Source organism: Vulpes vulpes, chromosome 3 (assembly GCF_048418805.1).
Source record: "Vulpes vulpes isolate BD-2025 chromosome 3, VulVul3, whole genome shotgun sequence".
Classification (NCBI taxonomy): Eukaryota; Metazoa; Chordata; class Mammalia; order Carnivora; family Canidae; genus Vulpes; species Vulpes vulpes.
In genome coordinates this window covers 93,055,321-93,076,679 of record NC_132782.1, presented here as the reverse complement: position 1 = coordinate 93,076,679, position 21,359 = coordinate 93,055,321, and positions in this window count along the sequence as shown.

The window sequence follows — 21,359 nt, the reverse complement described above, 5'->3', positions numbered from 1 at the left end:
ACATGTGTTTTAGTTAATATGTACTCATCAAATAAGCCACAGGTAACATTTTGATGAACTGTGACACCACTGTACATCATGGATTACTAACATCTCATTTCCTATTTTTTTTTTAAGATTTTATTTATTTGAGGAGAGAGGGAGCATGAGTTGGGAGAAGGAGGGGCAGAGGGAGAGGAAGAGAATCTCAAGTAGACTCCTCACTGGGTGTAGAGCCCTATACGGGGCCTGATCTCACCATCCTGAGATCATGACCTGAGCTGAAACCAAGATTTGGAGGCTCAACCTAGTAATCCACTCAGGTGCCTCCCTCTTCCCCCATTTCCCATTTTCAAGGAACTCAAACCCAAGGGTATAACCAAACAAATCCCAAAATCCCATCCTTGTGGATCTGTCTCCTGGCACCTCTCTTGATACTAATTCTATATCAATCAAGATTCAATCATGAGGCAGAAACAGTCATTTAAATGGGGGAAGGTTTACATAATAAATGATGAACTATTTACATGGCATTACTACTAAGTATGAATAAAATAGAACTCTAAAAAATTAAATACCAATGGCTGAGGAAGAGTTCCCAAGAAAGTAACAAACTTAAAAGGTGGGTGCCCTCTCCAGAACTGGGATTCAGACTTTACTGGAGAGATGTGAAATGCAGGCCAAAGGATGGTGGAGAGAGTTTGCTGGGTTGCCCCAGGGCAGAGTGGTCCACAGTCAGTGGGTGGAGGCTGGTTGCCAGGGAACCCATCTACTGCAGTGCTGGGAGGCTAAGGCTGTCAACAGACAAGGAACCACCAACTGGGACTGGCAAGCTGGAAGTTGAATGTCCAGCAGAGAAAAAAACAAACAAAAAACCCACCACCCACAGGGAGGACACAAGAAAAGCCCCTTCTTCCACAGTGTTCCTCTAACGCCCTCTACTGGCAAGAAGAAATGTTTACCAGTTCGAACTCCAGTAGCAAGCAAAGCAATGGATTTGGAGCCCAGAGGCAATAATTTGGTAACTGGCACACTGTACTGATAGTCATCATACTTTTCACCAGTATGGACTTAGAGTAAAAAAGAAAAAAAGAAGAAAGGATACTTTCACTTAAGAATGTTCCTGTAAGAGGCACCTGGGTGGCTCAGTGGTTGAGGATCTGCCTTTGGCTCAGGTCCTGATCCTGGGATCCCAGGATCCTGGGATAGATTCCTGCACTGGGCTCCCTGCATGGAGCCTGCTTTTCCCTCTGCCTATGTCCCTGCCTCTTTCTCTGTGTCTCATGAATAAATAAACACAATCTTAAAAAAACACAGAATGTTCTTGTTGAAGCAATCAAAATGATCAATTTTGTTAAATTTCAACACTTGAATACATATTTTTTAAATATTCTGCATGTCAAAATGGGGAGTACAGATAAAGCACTTACGTTGCATAATGAAGAACGATTGTCTCAAGGAAAAGATACTGTGAGATGGAGTTGTGAGTTACACGAACCTTTTTTTATGGAGTATCATTTTTACTCATAAAAATGAAGAATAAATTATTATTCAGAGTTGGGTACCTGGCAGACTTATTTTCTTTTAATTTCAATATAGTTAACATATAGTATTATATTAGATTCCAGTATAAGTGACTCAGCAATTCTATACATTACTCAGTGCTCATCACAATAAGTGTACTCTTAATTCCCTTTACTTATTTCACTCATCCTCCCACCTACCTTCTCTCTGGTAACCACCAGTTTGTTCTGTGTATTTAAAAGTCTGCTTTTGAAAAAATAAAAAATAATAAAATAATAATAAATTTTAAAAAGAGTCTGCTTTTGGGTTGTCTCTTTTTTCTCTTTGTTCATTTGTTTGTTTCTTAAATTCCACATAGGAGTGAAATCATATGATATTTATCTTTCTCTAATTGACTTATTTAACTTAGTATTATACCTTCTAGATCCACTGATGTTGTTGCAAATGTCAATATTTCATTCTTTTTAAAGGCTGAGTAAATACCACATCTTCTTTATCCATTAATCTATTGATGTATACTTGGGTTACTTCCATATCTTGGCTATAATAAATAATGCTGCAATAAACACGGGAATACACATATTTTTTTGAATTAATGTTTTTATATTCTTTGGATAAATATCCAGTGGTGTGATTACTGGACTGTAGGGTAGTTCTGTTTTTAACTTTTTGAAGAAACTCCATACTGTTTTTCACAGTGGCTGCACCAGTTTGCATTTTCAGCCAACCTCACGTCCTTGACAACACTTGTTTCTTGTGTTTTTTATTTTAGCCATTCTGACATGTGTGAGGTGATATCCCATTGTGGTTTTTGATTTCATTTCTCTGATGATGAAGGATGCTGAGCATCTTTCAATGTGTCTGTTGGACATCCATATGTCTTCTTTGGAGGAATATCTGTTCTTCTTCCCATTTTTTAATTGGGGTCGCTTTTGGGTGTTGATTTTCTTTTTTAAAAATATTTTATTTATTTATTCATGAGAGACAGAGAGAGGCAGAAACATAGGCAGAGGGAGAAGCAGGCTCCCTGCGAGGACCCGATGCAGGACTCAATTGCAGGACCCTGGGATCACGACTTGAGCCAAAGGCAGATGCTCAACCACTGAGCCATCCAGGCACCCTTGGGTGTTGAGTTCTACCAGTTGTTTACATATTTTGGATGTTAACCTCTTAGAATAGATTATCATTTGCAGATATCTTCTCCCATTAAGTAGGTTCTCTTTTTGTTTTGTTGATTGTTCCCTTCACTGTGCAGAAGATGTAGTCCCAATAGTTTATTCTTTCTTTTGTTACCTTGTCTGAGGACACATATCTAGAAATATATTACTATGGTTGATGTCAGAGAAATTATTGCTTATGCTCTCTTCTAGGATTTTTATAGTTTAAGGTCTTGCATTTAGGTCTTTAATCCACTTTGAGTTTATTTTTGTGTATGGTAAAAGTGGTCCAGTTTCATTCTTTTGTATATAGCTGTCTAGTTTTCCCAATACCCTTTGTTGAAGAGACTGACCCATTGCATATTCTTGCCTACTTGTCATAGATTAATTGATCATATAATCATGGGTTTATTTCTGGGCTCTCTATTTTGTTTCATTGACCTATATGTCTATTTATGTGCTGTACCATATTGTTTTGATTACTATAGCTTTGTAGTAGGTCCCAATATCTGGGATTGTGATACCTCCAGATTTGTTTTTTTCAAGATTGCTTTTGTTATTCAGGATATTTTGTGGTTCCATACAAATTTTAGAATTATTTGTTTTGTGAAAAAATGCTGTTGGTATTTTGATAGGGATTGCCTTAAATCTGTGAGTTGATTTGAGACATTTTAACAGTATTTGTTCTCCTAATCTATGAGCATGGGATATCTTTCCATTTCTTTGTATCATCTTCAATTTCATTCATCAATGTTTTATAGTTTCCAGAGTACAGGTCTTTCACCTCTTTAAGTTTATTCCTAGGTATTTTATTATTTTTGGTGCAATTATAAATGGGATTGTTTTCTTAATTTCTGTTTCTGCTACTTCATTATTAGTGTATAGAAATGCAACAGATTTCTGTATATTGATTTTTTATCTTACAATTGTATTGAATTAATTTATCAGTTTTGGAAGTTCTTTTGGTGGAGACTTTAGTGTTTTCTATATATAGCATTATCTCAACTCTGGCAGATATTTTTTTACAAAAATGAATTAAGTAAGCCTGTCACACCAGGGGAAAAAACTGATAATGTTTGTTTCCAATGATAAAATTCTAACTTTTAAGTGAAAATTATAATTTTTGAAAACTTATATCTGTTATCAAGATCCTGACAGCTTTTCAATACATTGAGAGTTTTTCCCAATGAAATTGGTGGTAAAGATAAACCACTGGAATTTCATATAATAGAGTGTGATACATTCATTGATATGATTTCACATTCCACACTTTTAACTAATCTTGAAAAAACTCTGTCAAATTTTGGCATAGTATCAAAAAAGTATATCAATAATTACCTGAAAAATACTCTTTCTTTTTCCAACTATATTATCTTTGTAAGGTTGGGTTTTCTTTCTATATTTCAACCAAAACAACCCATCAAGTTTTTTTTTTTAAGATTTTATTTATTTATTCATGAGAGACACAGAGAAAGAGAGAGGCAGAGACGTAGGCAGAGGGAGAAGCAGGCTCCATGCAGGGAGCCTGATGTGGGACTCGATCCCGGGACTCCAGGATTACACCCTGGGCCAAAGGCAGATCTCAACCACTGAGCCACCCAGGCATTCCCCCCATCAAAGTTTATTGAATGCAGAACCAGATATGAGAAGATAGCTTTCTTCTATTAGGCCATACATTAAAGAGATTTACAAAAATGTAGAATAAGCTGCCATTTTTAGTAAATTTGATTCTTTGTTTTGGAAAATATTGTTGTTTCTTCATCTAACACCATGTTATTTATGTTAACATAGTTTGTTATTGATATTTTTAAATGAGAAGCTAACATTTAAATGATTTCTTTGTTTTAATCTGCAGTGGGATGAACATCATAGCTATAAACCACATAATCTGAAGCTTGTCGGGGTTCCTTAATTGAGAGTACCAAGGTGTCCTGACACCGAAAAATTTGAGAACCACTGCTATGAGGAAAGTGTCTGATGTGAATTAAGTATGTATTCTCTGTACATTTGGCAATAAAGCAAAGGAAAGTGAGATGATAAAAGCTAGAGCCAGCATCAGAGCTGAGAAGATACTTTTGATAATTTAAAATCATGACTGCTCATGTTTACAGGCCCTGGAGAATGATAAATTTTTTAAAAGACTTTATTTATTTATTTATTTATTTATTTATTTATTTATTTATTTATTCATGAGACACACACACACACACAGAGGCAGAGATGTAGACAGAGGCTAGAATCAGGCTCCATGCAGGAAGCCTGATGTGGGACTTGATCCCAGAACTCCAGGATCATGCCCTGAAGCAAAGGCAGATGCTCAACTGCTGAGGCACCCAGGTGTCCCGAGAATGAGAAATTGTAAGTAGAGAAGTTATTTTGCAAATACCTAATCTAGACCATCTTCTGTCTCCCTTTTCCCTGCTCTCTACCTTCTGTGAACTCTTTATTGACCATTCCATATCTTTCTTGACCTCCTCTGCAATCTCCGTGAACTGCTTTGCACTTTCTCTGAACTTTTTAACCATAGTATCTACTGCAGGGGATGCCCCAAGGCTGGGTGGACCATGTGACAAGTAAACTCTGTCCTTTGATCTTAGGGCTATAGAGTCAGCTCCAGGTCAAAGGTGCTTTCTTTCCCCATTTCCATCCATTTTTCTGGAATCTTCCATCTCAGATGCAGACAACTAAGGGAGAGAAAGGGTTCTGTGGAAGTTGAGGGCAATGAAGAGAAACACCCACAGGCTTCCTGCATTCTAGTTATCAATAGCAAAGCATTGCCTTGATAATAGAACCTGAAGGGAAGGCCTCATTAGAACTATTCTCCTCCTCCATCTCCTCCTCCAGAAAGTGGGCCAAAATGGGTCCACTTGGGGCATAACAGTGTATGTGGAATACACCAGACCAATGGTATTCCTTATACTGAAGGGACATGTAAGTAGCAGAGAAGCCCCCGTGGACTGATGAGTGGAGTTCTGTAAGTAGGAACCTGAAAGAGAGGGAAGGATAATGGGGAGAGTAAGAGGAAAAAAAGACGTTGAAGATGAGCAAAGAGTGAGAAAGGCTAAAAAAATGAAAGGAAGAGAATAAGAGGGGAAGGAGACATAGCACTGTGAAGAAGAAAAGAGGCAGAAAGAGACAGCACAAGTTAGAATCAGCTCAGTATTCCAATTTCAAAGCCTTCATAGAGAAGAGAATATGCTATGAACAAACTGCATGCCAACACACGGGATGAGCTAGATGAAATGAGCAGATTCCTAGAAATATACAATCTACCAAAACTAAATCATGAAGGAATAGAACATCTGAATACACTTATAAATAATGAGATTGAATCAGTAATCTAAAACCTCACAATAAAGAAAAGCCCTGGGCCAGATGGCCTTAGTGGTGAATTCTACCAAATATTTATAGAAGAACTAATACTAATCCTTCTCAAACTCACCTGATTGTCCTGGCTAGAAACTCTAGTTTGAATAGAAATGGTAAAAGTAGAGATCCTTGTCTTATCCAGGAGTTTATAGTTGATTTGGGGAGGATTTTCTATTTAGACAATCATGTCACCTGCAACCAAGATAGTTTCTTTTCTCCTTACCAATCTTTGTACCTTTATTTATTTTTTTTCTTGTCTTATTGTACTAGCAGTAAGAAAGAATGTTGAATACTGGTGGTGAGAAGGGACATCCTTGCCTTATTCCAAGTCTTTTTTTAAAAGATTTTATTTATTTATTCATGAGAGACACACAGAGAGAGGTAGAGACACAGGCAGAGGGAGAAGCAGGCTCCTTGACCGATCTCAGGTCTCCAGGATCACGCCCTGGGTGCTAAACAGCTGAGCCACCCAGGCTGCCCTCTTATTCCAAGTCTTAAAGGGAAAGCACCCAGCTTATCATCATTAAGTATGATGTTAGTTACAGATTTTGTTACCCTGTATCCCTGGTTTGCTGGGAAGTTTTTTTTAAAACATGAATAAGTGTTGTATTTTGTTGAATTATTTTTCTGTAGCATTGATATAATCATATGACTTTTATTCTTTATCCTTTTGATGTGATGGATTATATTAATCAAAATTTTAAAATATTTTATTTATTTATTCATGAGAGACACACAGAGAGAGGCAGAGACACAGGCAGGAGAAGCAGGCTCTTTGCAGGGAGCCCTATATGGGACTCCATCCCGGGACCCTGGGATCACGCTCTGAGCCAAAGGCAGACGCCGAACCACTGAGCCACCCAGGCATTCCTATTAATCATTTTTTGAATGTTGAATCTGATTTGAATCTCTAGACTAAATCCTCCTTGGTCATGATGTACAATTATTTTTAAACTCTGATGGAGTCAGTTTGCTAGTATTTGGATGAGGATATCTGCATCTATGTTGGTGGATAAGCTTCCTGCAAGGAGCCTGCTTCTCCCTCTGCCTGTGTCTCTGCCTCTCTCTGTGTGTCTCTCATGAATAAATAAATAAAATCTTTTAAAAATTTGCTTGTGGAGATATTAGTGTGTAGTTTTCCTCTTTTGTATTGTCCTTATCTGATTTTGGTATTTAGATTTCCCTAGAGTTTGCAGTATACATTTACAACTAATCTAGGTTCATTTTCAAAGATATTTCAAACTACATGGATAGTGCAGGTATCTTACAATATTCCCAATTTTTCCCTTCCATCCCTTGTAATATCCATTTTCCATAGCTGTCATCACCCAATACCTTATTGCTATTATTTTGAGCAAGAAGTTATCTATTGGATCAATTAAAAATAAGAAATATAAAGGTTTTATTTTACTTTCATTTATTCTTTCTCTAAAACTCTTTCTTTTTTATTTTTATTTTTATTTTTATTTTTTTCACTCTTTCTTTTTTAATGTAGATCTGGGTTCCTAGCCTGTATCATTTTCTTTTCTTTAAAGAATTTCTTTTAAAATGTCTGGCAAGCAGATTGATTCTTTTTCTTTTTTTAGAAAAATCGTTGTTGTTGTTTTAAGATTTTATTTATTTATTCATGAGAGACACACAGAGAGGCTGAGACACAGGCAGAGGGAGAAGCAGGCTCCCTGCAGGGAGCTTGATGTGGGACTCTATCCCAGGACCCCAGGATCACAATCTGAGCCAAAGGCAGACGCTCAACCACTGAGCCACCCACATGCCCTGAAAAATCTTTGTTTCTCCTTCATTTTGAAAGATGATTTTATTGGATAGAGAATTGTAGAGGCTTTCTTTTGTCTTTCAATGCTTTAAATATATTACTCCACTTTCTGTTTCCTTGTATGTTTATGAAAGAAAAATCTGATGTAATATTTATACTTGTTCTGCTATATGCAAGGTGTTTTATTTCCTCTGGCTTTTTGCAAGATATTCTCCATCTTTGTCTTTCACAGTTTGAATATGATATGCCTAGATCTAGAATTGTTGATATATTTTTAAGATTTTTTAATATATATATTCATGATAGACAGAGAGAGAGAGAGACAGAGGCAGAGACCCAGGCAGAGGGAGAAGCAGGCTCCATGACAGGAGCCCATCGCGGGACCCGATCCCGGGACGCGGGACAGATCCCGGGACTCAGGATCACGCCCCGGGCCAAAGGCAGGTGCTAAACCGCTGAGCCACCCAGGGATCCCCTAGAATTGTTGATATTAATCCTGGTTTTTATTCTCTGAGCTTCCTAGATCTGTGGTTTGGTGCTTCGTTAATTTTAAAAAGTTCTCTGCCATTCATCAAATCTTTCTCTTCCTTCTGGTATTCCTATTACATGTATGTTTGAGATTATCCCAGAGTTCTTGGATATCCTATTCCTTTTTTTTTCCATTATTTTTTCTGTTCACATTTGTTTGGGAGGTTTCTACTAACATAGATTCTTTCCTCACTTGTGTCCTGTTTATCAATGAGTCCATCAAAGACATTCTTCATTGTTTTAAGTGTTTTTGGTTTCTAGTATTTCTTTTGATTTTTTTCTTAGAGTTCCAATCTTTCTGCTTATGTTATTTTTCTTGCATGTTGACTACTTTTTCCATTAGAGCCCTTAGCATATTATAGCTAATTCCCAAATCTCTGCTATATACAAATCCAGTTCTTATTTTGTCTCTTCAAACTAGTTTTTAAAAGGTATTTATTTATTTATTTGTTTATTTGTTTATTTATCAGAGAGAGAGAGAGGTAGAGAGAGCTCGAGCACAAGTAGGGGGATTTGGAGAGGGAAAACTGAGTAGGACTCAATCCCAGAACCCTAGGATCATGATCCAAACCCAAGGTAGATGCTTAACCAACTGAGCCACCCAGGTGGCCCTTCAAACAAGATTTTTGTTGCCTTTTAACATGCCTTGAAATCTTATGTTTAAAGCCAGACACGATGAATCAGGTAAAGAGACCTTTAGTGTGAGGATTTATGTTCATCTGGTTAGGAGTTACGCTGTGTTTACTGTGTGCTGTAGTTGTAGGTGTCAGCGGCTTCAGTTTCCTCTAGACTCCTTGTTTTTGTCTCTCCTCTTATCTTTGGGTTTCTCTAAGAACTCCCCTCATCCTTTTTTAAACGTAGGTTCCAAAAAAAAAAAAAAAAAGTAGGTTTCCTGCCCAATGTTGGGGCTTGAACTCATGACCGTGAGATTAAGAGTCACATGCTCTACTGACTGAGCCAGCTAGGTGCCCTCCTAGAAACTCCTTATTAGAGTCTAGTCCTTACAGTTCTTTCAGCTATAATCCTCTGTTATTATATGGGAGTCTTGGTATGGTGGCAAGGAATGGTGGGGAGAGGAAGCATTCTTTTTTTTTTTTTTTTTTTTTTTTTTTTAAGATTTTTACTTATTCATGAGAGACACAGAGAGAGGCAGAGACATAGGCAGAGGGAGAAGCAGGCTCCTCACAAGGAGCCCAATGTGAGACTCGATCCTGGACCCCTGGATCATGTCCTGAGCCAAAGGCAGACACTCAACCACTGAGCCACCCAGGTGTCCCTGGAATTTTTAACTCTTAAGCTAAGCTAGCCTTTCCTCTGCTTCTAAGGCTCGCAAACTGCAGTTTAACTTTTCCTACCAGTTCCTGGTTCTGATTCCTTCTGAACTTGGTAAATTGTGATTCTCTGTATTTGCCAGTCTTTACAGTTTTCAGAGTGTTGGTTTGCTCTGTGACCGCCATTCTCTGATGCATCTCAAAATGGTTCTTGGTTTTTAGTTTGTTCAGCATTTTTTTTTTAATTTTTATTTATTTATGATAGTCACACAGAGAGAGAGAGAGAGCAGCAGAGATATAGGCAGAGGGAGAGGGAGAAGCAGGCTCCATGCACCGGGAGCCCAACGTGGGATTCGATCCTGGGTCTCCAGGATCGCGCCCTGGGCCAAAGGCAGGCGCCAAACCGCTGCGCCACCCAGGGATCCCTGTTCAGCATTTTTTAAAAAAGATTTTATTTATTCATGAGAGACACACAGAGAGAGGCAGAGACACAGGCAGAGGAAGAAGCAGACTCCCTGTTGGGAGCCTGATGCAGGACTGGATCCCAGGACCCCGGGATTATAACCTGAGCCAAAGGCAGATGCTCAACTGCTGAGCCACCCTGGCTGAGCCACCCAGGTACCCTATTCAGCATTTTTTCTTGTTGTGAGATCAGAGTGATAACTCCAAGGTCTTTACATGTTGGAGTGGAATTCACTCCTTTAAAAATGCTGCTGGATTCTGTTTGCTAATATTTTCTGAGGATTTTACATCTGTATCAATAAGGGATCCTGGTGTGTAGTTTCTTGTGATCTTTGTCTAGTTTGGTATCAAGATAATAATACTGGTCTCAACATATGTTAGAAAGTGTCCCTTCCCTTTTTAAACCTCTTAATCATTTTTAATTGCACAGTTAGTTCAGTGGTATTAACATTCATATTGTTGTGCAACTATCACCATCATTTCTCTAGAACTCTTTTCATGTTGCAAAACTGAAACTCTGTACCCATTAAACAATGAGTTCCTAAAAAAACAAAACAAAACAAAACAAAACAAAAAACAATGAGTTCCTATTCTCCCCTCTCTCTAGCCCTTAGCCACCACCATTCTATTTTCTGTCTCTATGAATTTGAATACTCTAGATACCTTATATAATTGTAATCATGCAGTATATGTCTTTTTAAGATTGGCTTATTTCACTTACTATAATAGCCTCATGGTTCAATTCATGTCGCAACATGTATCAGAATTTGATTCCTTTTTCTTTCTTTTTTTAAAAGATTTTATTTATTTATTCATGAGAAACACAGAAAGAGAGAGAGAGAGAGGCAGAGACACAGGCAGAGGGAGGAGCAGGCTCTCTGCAGGGAGCCCGATGTGGGACTGGACCCTGAGACTCCAGGATCACACCCTGGGCAGGAGGCAGGTGGTAAACCACTGAGCCACCCAGGGATCCCCGCCTTTTTACTCTCTTGATAGTGACCTTTGGTGCACAAAGTTTAAAATTTTTTTAAAGATATTTAGTTATTTGTTTGTTTGCTTATTTACTTATTTATTTATTTATTTGAAACACAGAGACAGAGAGAGAGAAAGAGAGAGGCAGAAATACAGGAAGGGGGAAAAGCAGGCTCCATGCAGGAAGCCTGACATGGGAATCGATCCTGGGACTCTGGGATCATGCCCGGAGCCAAAGGCAGACACTCAACCGCTGAGCCACCCAGGCGTTCCACAGTTTTAAATTTTGATGAAGTCTAATCTATGTAGTTTTTCTTTTGTTGCCTGTTCTTTTGGTATTACATCCAAGAAATCATTGCCAAACCCAGTGTCATGAATATTTTCCCTATGTTTTCTTCTAAGAATTTTATAGGTTTAGCTCTTCTGTTTTAAGTTTTGGAATTATTTTGAATTAATTTTTGTGGACGGTGTGAGGTAAGGGTCCAATTTCATTATTTTAGCATGTTGATATCCAGTTTTCCCAGTAACATTTGTTGAAAAGACTGCCCTTTTGAATGGTTTTGGAACACTTGTCAGATCATTTAGCCATATTTGCAAGGGTTTGTTTCTGGCCTCTCCGTTCTATTCCAGTGGCCTATATACCTGTCTTTATGTTAAGACCACACTTTTAATTATTGTACCTTTATGGTAAATTGTGAAATCAGGAGGTGTGAGTCCTCCAACTTCATTCTTTTTCAAAATTGTTTTGGATAGGGACGCCTGGGTGGCTCGCGGTTGAGTGCCTTTGGCTCAGGGCATGATCCCGGAATCTCAGATCGAGTCTCACATTGGGCTCCTCCTGAGGAGTCTGCTTCCCCCTCTGCCTATGTCTCTGTGTCTCTCATGAATAGATAAACAAAATCCTTAAAAATTGTTTTGGATATTTGGGGTACCTTGAAATTCTATGTGAATTTTAGATGGATTTTTCTATTTTTGCAAATTAAAAGTTGTTGGAATTTTGATAGGAGTTGCAATGAATCTATAATTTGCTTTAGATAGTATTGACATCTTAATAATATTATCTCTTCCAATCCATGCAGATGAGATGTATTTCTATTTATTTATTTTATGTCTTTAATTTCTTTCAGCAATATTTTGTACTTTTCAGTGTACAATTTTTTCATCTCCTTGGTTAAGTTTATTCTTTTTTTGGTTAAGTTTATTCTAAGTATTTTATTCTTTTTTATGCTATTATAAATGGAATTGTTTTAATTTCTTTTCTGAATTGTTGTTAGGTGTATAGAAACACAATTGATTTTTATTTGTTGAGTTTATGGCCTTCAACTTTGCTTAATTTTTTTATTAGCTGTGTTTATTAGTTTAAACTGTGTGTGTGATCTTTAGGGTTTTTTACATATAAGATCATGTCATCTATAGAGATAAATTTACTTCTCCAGTTTGGAGACATTTTATGTATTTTTCTTGACTGATTGCTCTGGCTAGAATTTTCAATACTATGTTAGTTATGCCATTTCTTGCCTTGTTCCTGATCTTAGAAGAAAATCTTTCCATCTTTCACCATTGATCATGCTGTTCTCTGGATTTTTCATATATGACTTTTATTAAGTAGTTTCCTTTTATTCCTAGTTTGTGAAGTGTTTTTATCATGAGTGTTGAATTTTATCAGATGCTTTCTCTGCATCAACTGAGATGATCATGTGGATTTTTTCTTGATTCTGGTAATGTGGTGTATTACAATGATCAATTTTTTTTTTTTAGATTTTATTCATTTATTCATGAGACAGAAAGAGAGAGAGAGAGAGAGAGAGAGAGATTGAGAGAGAGACAGAAACACAGGCAGAGAAGCAGTCTCCATGCAAGGAGCCCAATGGGGGACTTGATCCCAGGACCCCAGGATTATGCCCTGGGCCGAAGGCAGGTGCCAAACCGCTGAGCCACCCAGGGATCCCCACAATGATCAAGTTTTAAATGTTGAACCATTCTGGCATTTTGAGAACAAGTCCCACTTGGTCATAGCATATAATCCTTTTAATACATCACTGAGTTTGGTTTGCTAGTATTTTGTTGAGGATTTTTGCATCAGCGTTCATAAAGGATATTGGTCTTTAGTGTTTTTGTAGTGTTTTCATCAGGGCAATGCTGACCTCATAGAATCAGTTAAAGGGGCTCCTTTCTCTTCAGTTTTTGGGGAAAGTTTGAGAAGGATTAGTGTTAGTTTTTCTGTAAATGCTCAATGGAACTATCAGGTCCAGGGCTTTTTTATGTTGAAAGATTTTCATTGCTGATTCAATCTCTTCACTAGTTACAGGTCTATTCATATTTTCTATTTCTTTATGATTTGGTCTTGGTAGGTTATATTTTTTTAGAAATTTGTCCATTTCATCTAGCCCTTTCAAATTGTTGGCATACATTGTAGTAATGTCTTATCCTTTTTATTTCATAGAATTGGTTGTAATGTCCCTAGTTTCATTTCTGAATTTAGTAATTTTGCTTTCTTAGCCAATCTAGCTAATGGTTTGTTAATTTTGATCTTTTGAAGAACTAAGTTTCAAGTTTGTTGATTTTCTCTATTGTATGTCTACTCTCTGTGTCATCTATCTCTGCTCTAATTTTTATTATTTCTTCTGCCAGCTTTGACTTGGTTCAGTTTGTTTTTTTTTCTTGTTCCTTAAGTTGTAAAGTTAGGTTGTTGATTTGAGATCTCTTTTTCAATATACACATTTATAGTTATAAATTCCTCCTTTGGGCAGCCCGGGTGGCTCAGTGGTTTAGCGCTGCCTTCAGCCCAGGGTGTGATCCTGGAGACCCAGGATAGAGACCCATGTCGGGCTCCCTGTGTGGAGCCTGCTTCTCCCTCTGCCTGTGTCTCTGCCTCTCTCTCTCTCTCTCCTCTGTGTATTCTCATGAATAAATAAATAAAATCTTAAAAAAAATAAATTCCTCCTTTGCCCTGCTTTCACTGTGTTGCATAAATTTTGGTATGTTGTGTTCTAATTTTCATTCAGCTCTAATGATCATATTCCTGTTTCTCTTGTGATCTGTTATTTTATCCTCAGTTCTTTTTCCTGAGCCTAGACCTTTCCCTGGGCATGTATGAAGACTCTGTAATTTCCCATTTATGTGATTGCTTTTGAATGTTCTAGTCTTTAATGCCTGGCCCCAACAAGAGAAAGAAGAGAAAAATAAAAGGGAAAAAAATGTACCCTTTCTTTAAATCTCTTGGAAGTCACTTCAGCCAGTAGAAGAGGGACTGGCAACAATGGTGCATGTGTCTGTATGCACACATGCCACCAACGTTGCTTGCCTCTGTATGTACATCGCTATGATAAGAAGCAGCAGTCAGTGATAAGAACACACATTACCCCGTATTTGAAGGACAAGATCCTTACTGCCCAACCTGGCTCCCACAGGTTGCATGTGAGTTTCTCCAAGAGCACATGCATTGCTGCCTGCCACAGGGTTGGGGGTTGTGGGATGGGCAGCTGCTATCAAGCTAGGAGCCGAAATGAAAATGAAATGCAATTTGCCATCCAAGAATTCCCCTGGAATTGCAAGCCTTCAAAAGACTATAGTTCCAAAATAGTCACATCAGACAGATTCTGCTAGTACAACTGCTGTCTAGTGGGAAGACAGACTCCTAGTGCTTCCTATTCCATCATCTTCCTTCCTCTTTCAATTTCTGGAAGAGCTTGTGAAAGATTCATGTTAATTCTTCTTTAAATGTTTGGTAGAATTCATACTGAAGTCATGTGGCCTGGACTTTTCCTTGTGTGAAGGTTTTTTAAATTACTAGTTCAATGTCTTTAATTGTTATAGAGCTATTCAGATTTTAGATTTCTTCTTGAGTTAGTTTCAGTAGTTTGTGTTCTTCTAAGAATGTGTTGCTTTCATCGAGGTCACCTAATTTGTTGGTATACAACTGTTTTCATAATAGCCTATTATAATCCTTTTATTTCTCTTCTGCTGGGAGCAATGTCTCTTCTTTTTTCTTGGTCAAAAAAAATTTTTTTTTGGTCAATCCTTTTAAAGGTTTGTCAACTTTGTGGATATTTCAAAGAATCAACTTTCAGTTTCATGGACTTTCTCCAGTGTTTTTCTATTCTCCATTTCATTTACTTCTGCTCTGATCTTATTTTCTTCCCTGGGTTTAGTTTGCTCTTGTTTTTCTAGTTTTTTAAGGTAGAAGTTCAGGTTATTGACTTAAAATCTTTCCTCTTTTTAATTTTTATTATTTTTAAAAAATATTTTATGTATTTATTTATTTTAGACAGAGCACGTGCACAGGAGTGGGGGCAGGAGCAGAGAGAGCAGGAGAGGGAAAGAATCTCAAGCAGATTCCTCGTGGAACACAGAGCCCGACACAGGGCTCTGATCTCATGACCCTGACATCATGACCTGAACTGAAACCAAGAGTTGGATGTTGAACTGAATAAGCCACCCAGGTGCCCCCAAACTCTTAGCTTTTAACTGGTCATAGTCTCTCTGTCTGACCTTAGACACACCATGTGGACCAAAGGTTTGGACTTCCTACCCCAAATAAGGCTGCCATTTGTGTTCAGGCTCCAGAATTTGTTTCTTAGATTAAGATGTGTCAAGACCAGGCCTAGGAAACCTTGTCACCTTTGTTTTCTGGGAGATGCCAACCCATGTCCAAGAATCGTGCCAGTTTCCAGGAGAGACACCCATAACTTACAACATGAAGATCTTGGGACCTTTTCTTTCTTTCTTTTTTTCAATTAACTTATTTATTTGAGAGAGAGTGAGAGCCAGAGAGATCACAGAGGAGAGGCAGAGGAAGCAGCAGATTTGCTGCTGAGCAAAGAGCCCGATGTGGGGCTTGATCTCAGTACCTTGAGATCATGACCTAAGTGGAAGGCAGACGCTTAACCAACAGTGCCCCATGGGACTGTTTCTTTCCTACACTAGACAGGAGACATCATGGAGCAAACACTGGTAGGAGTCACATTGGGAGGCAAAATACCTTGGGGAAAATCACTTTCTCTTACTGTGTTTTAATGTCCGCCTCTGGCAAAAAGTGGGAAGCTGATCACAGCACCTTGAAAGTCCCTTCAATTTCTAACATGTCTTTTATTAGCTGTGTGACCTCCAGCAACGAAAAGTTCCTGATGTTTGTGACAACATAGCATAACATTCTATGCTTAATCAGCTTTTTACAAACTGTATCACAGATTCTGTTAACTCTTGCAGTGTGCCAGTGATGTGGCTGTGGTACTGACGAAACTGAAGCTCAGAGGTTAAGAAAAATCTGCCCCAGATCACACGTGCAAAGAAGCGGTGGAAGAGGAACCCAGACTAGGTTCTGACCCTGCCACACCTCTCTCCCCTTCCTATCCACAGGGTTGTCACTGGTCCAAGGAGGGCAAACTAAGGCATGGAGAGTATTACATTGGAGTGTCTTCAATATTTTATTTTATTTTTTAGATTTTATTTATTTATGAGAGAGAGAATGGCAGAGGGAGAAGCAGGCTCCATGGTAGGGAGCCCAATGTGGGACTCGATCTCGGTTCTCTAGGATCATGCCCTGGGCTGAAGGCAGGTGCTAAACTGCTGAGCCACCCAGGGATCCCACCTTCAATGTTCTAAATCTCTGAGGACCTCTGTCCGTATGGTAGCTGTATATTTAGGTTTGTAAGAAAAGTGCTGAACTGCTTTCCAGAGTGGTCATGCTGTGTTACGTTCCTGCCCAGAGTGTATGGGCACATCCTCTCCAACACCTACAGTTGGTCAAATCTGTTTAATTTCACACATTCTAATAGGTGTGTAGTGGTATCTTGTGGCTTTAATTTTTCATTTCCCTAAAACTAATTGTATGGAGTCTCCTCCTAATGTGCTTATTGACCATTAATATATAATACAAGTATCTGTTTAAATCTTTTACCCAGGTCGCCTGGGTGGCTCAGTGGTTGAGCATCTGCCTTCGGCCCAGGTTGTAATCCTGGGGTCCCGGGATCGAGTCCTGCATTAGACTCCCTGTGGGGAGCCTGTGTCTCTGCCTCTCTCTGTGTCTCTTAGTCATTTCTTACTGAGTCTTGGAAGTTCTATGTACATTCAGGATGCAAGTCTTTTATCAGGTACATGATTTGCAAATTTCTCCTAGTCTGTAGCTTGTCTTTTCATTCTCTTAATAATGACTTTTGAAGAACAGAAGTTCTCAATTTTGATGAGATCCAATTTATCTTTTTCCCCCTGCTCTTGGTATTCTAATAAATATTTGCTTAATTCATGGTCACAAAGATTTCCTCCAGGGTTCTCTTCTAATAGTTTTATAGTTTTAAGTTTTAGGTTTAGGCTTTTGATCTGTTTCTATTTTACTGTAGTATAATATACATAAAATGAAATTTACTTAAAAAAAAAAGACTATTTTTTAAAATTCACAGCCAAACTGTGCATAAGGTAGGGATGTCCCATGTACCCCGATTCCACACATGTACAGCCTCCCTCATTACCCATAACTCCCACCAGAATGGTATATTTGTTACAACTGATGAACCTACACTGATATATCATCACCCAAAGTCCATAATTTACATTGGGATTCACTTTTGGTATTATCTATTCTATGGGTTTGAACAAATGCTTAAAGGCATGTATACACCATTATAGTATCATGTAATAATTTCACTAAAATCCTTTGTGTTCTACTTGCTCATCCCTCCCCACCTAACCCTTGGCAACCACTGATCTACTATCTCCATAATTTTGCCTTTTACAAATCATCAAAGTTAGAATCAAATAATATGTAGTCTTTTCAGATTGACTTCTTCCACTTAGGAACATGCATTTAAATTTCTTCCATGCCTATTCAAGGCTTGATTGTGTTAGTACTACTCCACTGTCTGGATATACCAGTCTATTCATTCACCTCACCTCTTTTTCTTGTCTAATTACTTTGGCTCAGACTTTAGTACAATGTTGAAAGAGAACTTCCTTCTGTTGTTCCTGTTCTTGGGGGAAAAGCTTTGGTTTTTACCACTAAGTATGATAGTTGTCAGTTTTTTACAAATGCCCTTTATTGCATTAAAGTTCCTTCTGTTCCTAGTTTTCTAGTATTTTATCATCAAAGGACATTGGATTTTGTCTAATGCCTTTTCTGCATCAATTGAGCTGATCCTATGAGTTTTTCCTCTGTTCTATTAATGTGGTGAATTATACTGTTATGTTGAACCACCCTTGCATTTCTGCAGTAAAATCATTTGGTCATGTTGTAGAATTCTTTTAATATGCTATTGGATTTTGTTTGCTTGTATTTTGTTGAGGATACACTTAAAAACTATCTTTTTGTTCACTTGAAGTGTTTAGGTTTCATGCAATACTATTATAATAGGTGCTTTACAGGTTTTGGTGTCAGTTGCCATGTCAATGGACTTTTCCCTTCAGGACTGCTCACATGGAGAATAATTCTAGACTCTATCCTGAACATTTTTTATTATGTTGTGAGAGTCTAGATTCTGGTAAAAATCACCTCATGAATATATTTGTTTCAGCAGGTAATTTTATCTCTGGTTAGAAAGACAGGGTTCTTTAGAAGTTTTAACCTCCTATGCAGCTATTACAGATAGAACTCTATATAACAGGGGCATCCTTGGGCCAAAATAGGAAGAGAAAAATAAAAAGGTGATTCCCTTCTTCAGATAACCATCCCCTTTTCCTGGTTGCTCTACCTAAATGGCAAGAATTTTAGATATCAGAGCCAAAATACTGCAGTCTTGTAACTTTTGCTTGTTCTTGTGGGAAGCCCAGATGGGGAAAGAAAAAAGTAATGGGATTTCCGATTGTTTTCCAGTCACAGATTCCCTTTTCCTGGTCCTGTGACCACAGCTAAGACAGGTCCCTTTGGGGTTTTTGTAGCCTGACCTCAGAGATAAAAGGCATGAAAAAAAACAAACAAACAAAAAAACCCAACAGGAAACCCATTCCTATATACATAAGTTTGGACTCCACTTTTATTTTTCAAATTCCTTAAATAATTTTCTGTATTTTCCCATTTTTAACTGTAAACAATGGGAGGAGGTAGGATCTACTGCGCTTAACTCTTGACCAGTATCAGAAATTGGGAAGCAACTTTTGAGAACTCATGAACCTTTTTTTTTTTTTTTTTAAGATCTTATTTATTTATTTATGAGACACACACACACACACACAGAGGCAGAGACACAGGCATAGGGAGAAGCAGGCTCCATGCTGGGAGATTTTGCAGGACTCGATCCTCAAACTCCAGGATCATGCCCTGGGCCAAAGGCAGGCACTCAACCACTGAGCCACCCAGGCGTCCCTGAACCTGTGCTTTCACACACTTTCACCAGAGCCAGTACTGTTGTTTCCCATCTAACTTTGCTCAAACTAATGCTTGGAAGTTACATTTGAGAATTTGTGAACTTAAGCTTCCTTTCACAAAAACAGCTGTCTCAAGCTCCATTTGCTCAAATTCATGAGTTTTGAGAATTTCTGAATCTGAACTTTTCTTATTTTCTTTTTAAAAGATTTTGAGGAGCATGAGCAATGGGGAGGGGCAGAAGGAGAGGGAGAAGTAGACGCCCTACTGAGAAGGGAACCTGATGCAGGGCTTGATCCCAGGACACTGGGATCATGACCTGAGCCAAAGGCAGGCTCTTAACTGACTGAGCCACTCAGACGCCCCTGAATTTGATTTTTTTTTTTTAAGATCTTATCTATTCATTCATAAGAGACAGAGAGAGATTCATAAGAGACAGAGAGAGAGAGAGAGAGAGAGAGAGAGGCAGAGACATAGGCAGAGGGAGAAGCAGGCTCCGTGCATGGAGCCTGATGTAGGACCCAATCCCAGGACTCTGGGATCCTGCCGAGCTAAAGGCAAGACACTCAACTGCTGAGACACCCAGGAGTCCCTGAGCTTAATTTTCAAAAGCTGCTTCATTCTTATTTCATCCAGATTTGCTTGAATGTATTTTTGAGATGATCTTTTTGGAGTTTAACAAAATTTCCTTATCCTCTGAAGTTGCTCAAACTCCTCCTGGGAAGCTTTGAAAACCCCTGAATGTGATCTTGTTTTCATAAAAGACCACTGTTTCAGCTAGATTTGTACAGCTAACTGACCTTGAGAAGTTCATTTTGTGGACTTTTTAATCTGAGCTCATTTGTACAATTATCAGGTTTCAGTTAGATACGCTCAAACTCATGCTGGGAATTTACTTCAGAATCTGTTTTCAAAACACTTTAATTTTTTTCTGTTCCTAAATTTGGTGTATCAGATTAGTTAGGAAGATACTTTTAAGATCTGAGATTTGTTTTTACAAAAACTGCTACATTTCATCTAAAGTGCTCCAATTCACATAAAAATTTTTCAAATATTTTATTTATTTATTTATTTATTAATGAGAGACACACAGAGGCAAAGACACAGGCAGAGGGAGAAGCAGGCTCCATGCAGGAATGTGGGATTCCTCCAGGAATCCTCCTGGATTCATCCAGTTCTAGGATGTGGGACTTGATCCCAGGACTCCAGAATCAAGACCTGAGCCGAAGGCAGATGTTCAATCGCTGAGCCACCCAGGCATCCCAATTCATATAATTTTTTGAAAATTATCTGTAAATCTGAAATTTTTTATTTTGCTTACAAAAGCTATTATTTTAGATATTTTTAAAAAACACTCTGAGGGGCATCTAGGGGGTTAAATGTCTGCCTTCGCTCAAGTCATGTTCCCCACTACTATACTTCCAACAAGCATTAAACAAACATCACTTCAAAACTTCGTTCTTTTCTTTCTGTGATAGACAAATAATTGTCCTCCAGTGTCCACTCGCCCCTTCTTTTAGTAACAGAACTCCCCAGGTTTGGGGAGCCTGGAAGGCTCAGTTAAGTGTCTGCCTTCAGCTCAGGTCATGATCCCAGAGTCCTGGGATTAAGCTCCACATTGTGCTCCTGCTCATCAGGGGGCCTGTTTCTCCCTCTCCCATTCCCCCTACTTGTGTGCTCTCTCTCAAGTAAATAAAATCTTAAAAAAACTTTCCAGGTTTGAATGAACACACAACCATCTAGGTGTAGGTATTCCCCCAAAGGATAGGAAAAATAGGAGACTTAAGTTCTAGCCAATGGGATCAGCGCAGTTTCCAGGCCCTCTACTTCCTCTTCCCCCTCCTATTGGCTTGCACAAGGATAGGGTGTTGGTGCGCCAGCTTTAACCATGTAGATGAGACCAATAACCCAGGGGGTAGTGGAGCAGTAAGACAGTGGGGCCTTGAGTCCCTCAATGATCTTCTAGAACACAGATGGGTTTAACCCCAAGCCTGGACCTCTCCCCTACTTCTGTACTGTCACATGAAAAGTAA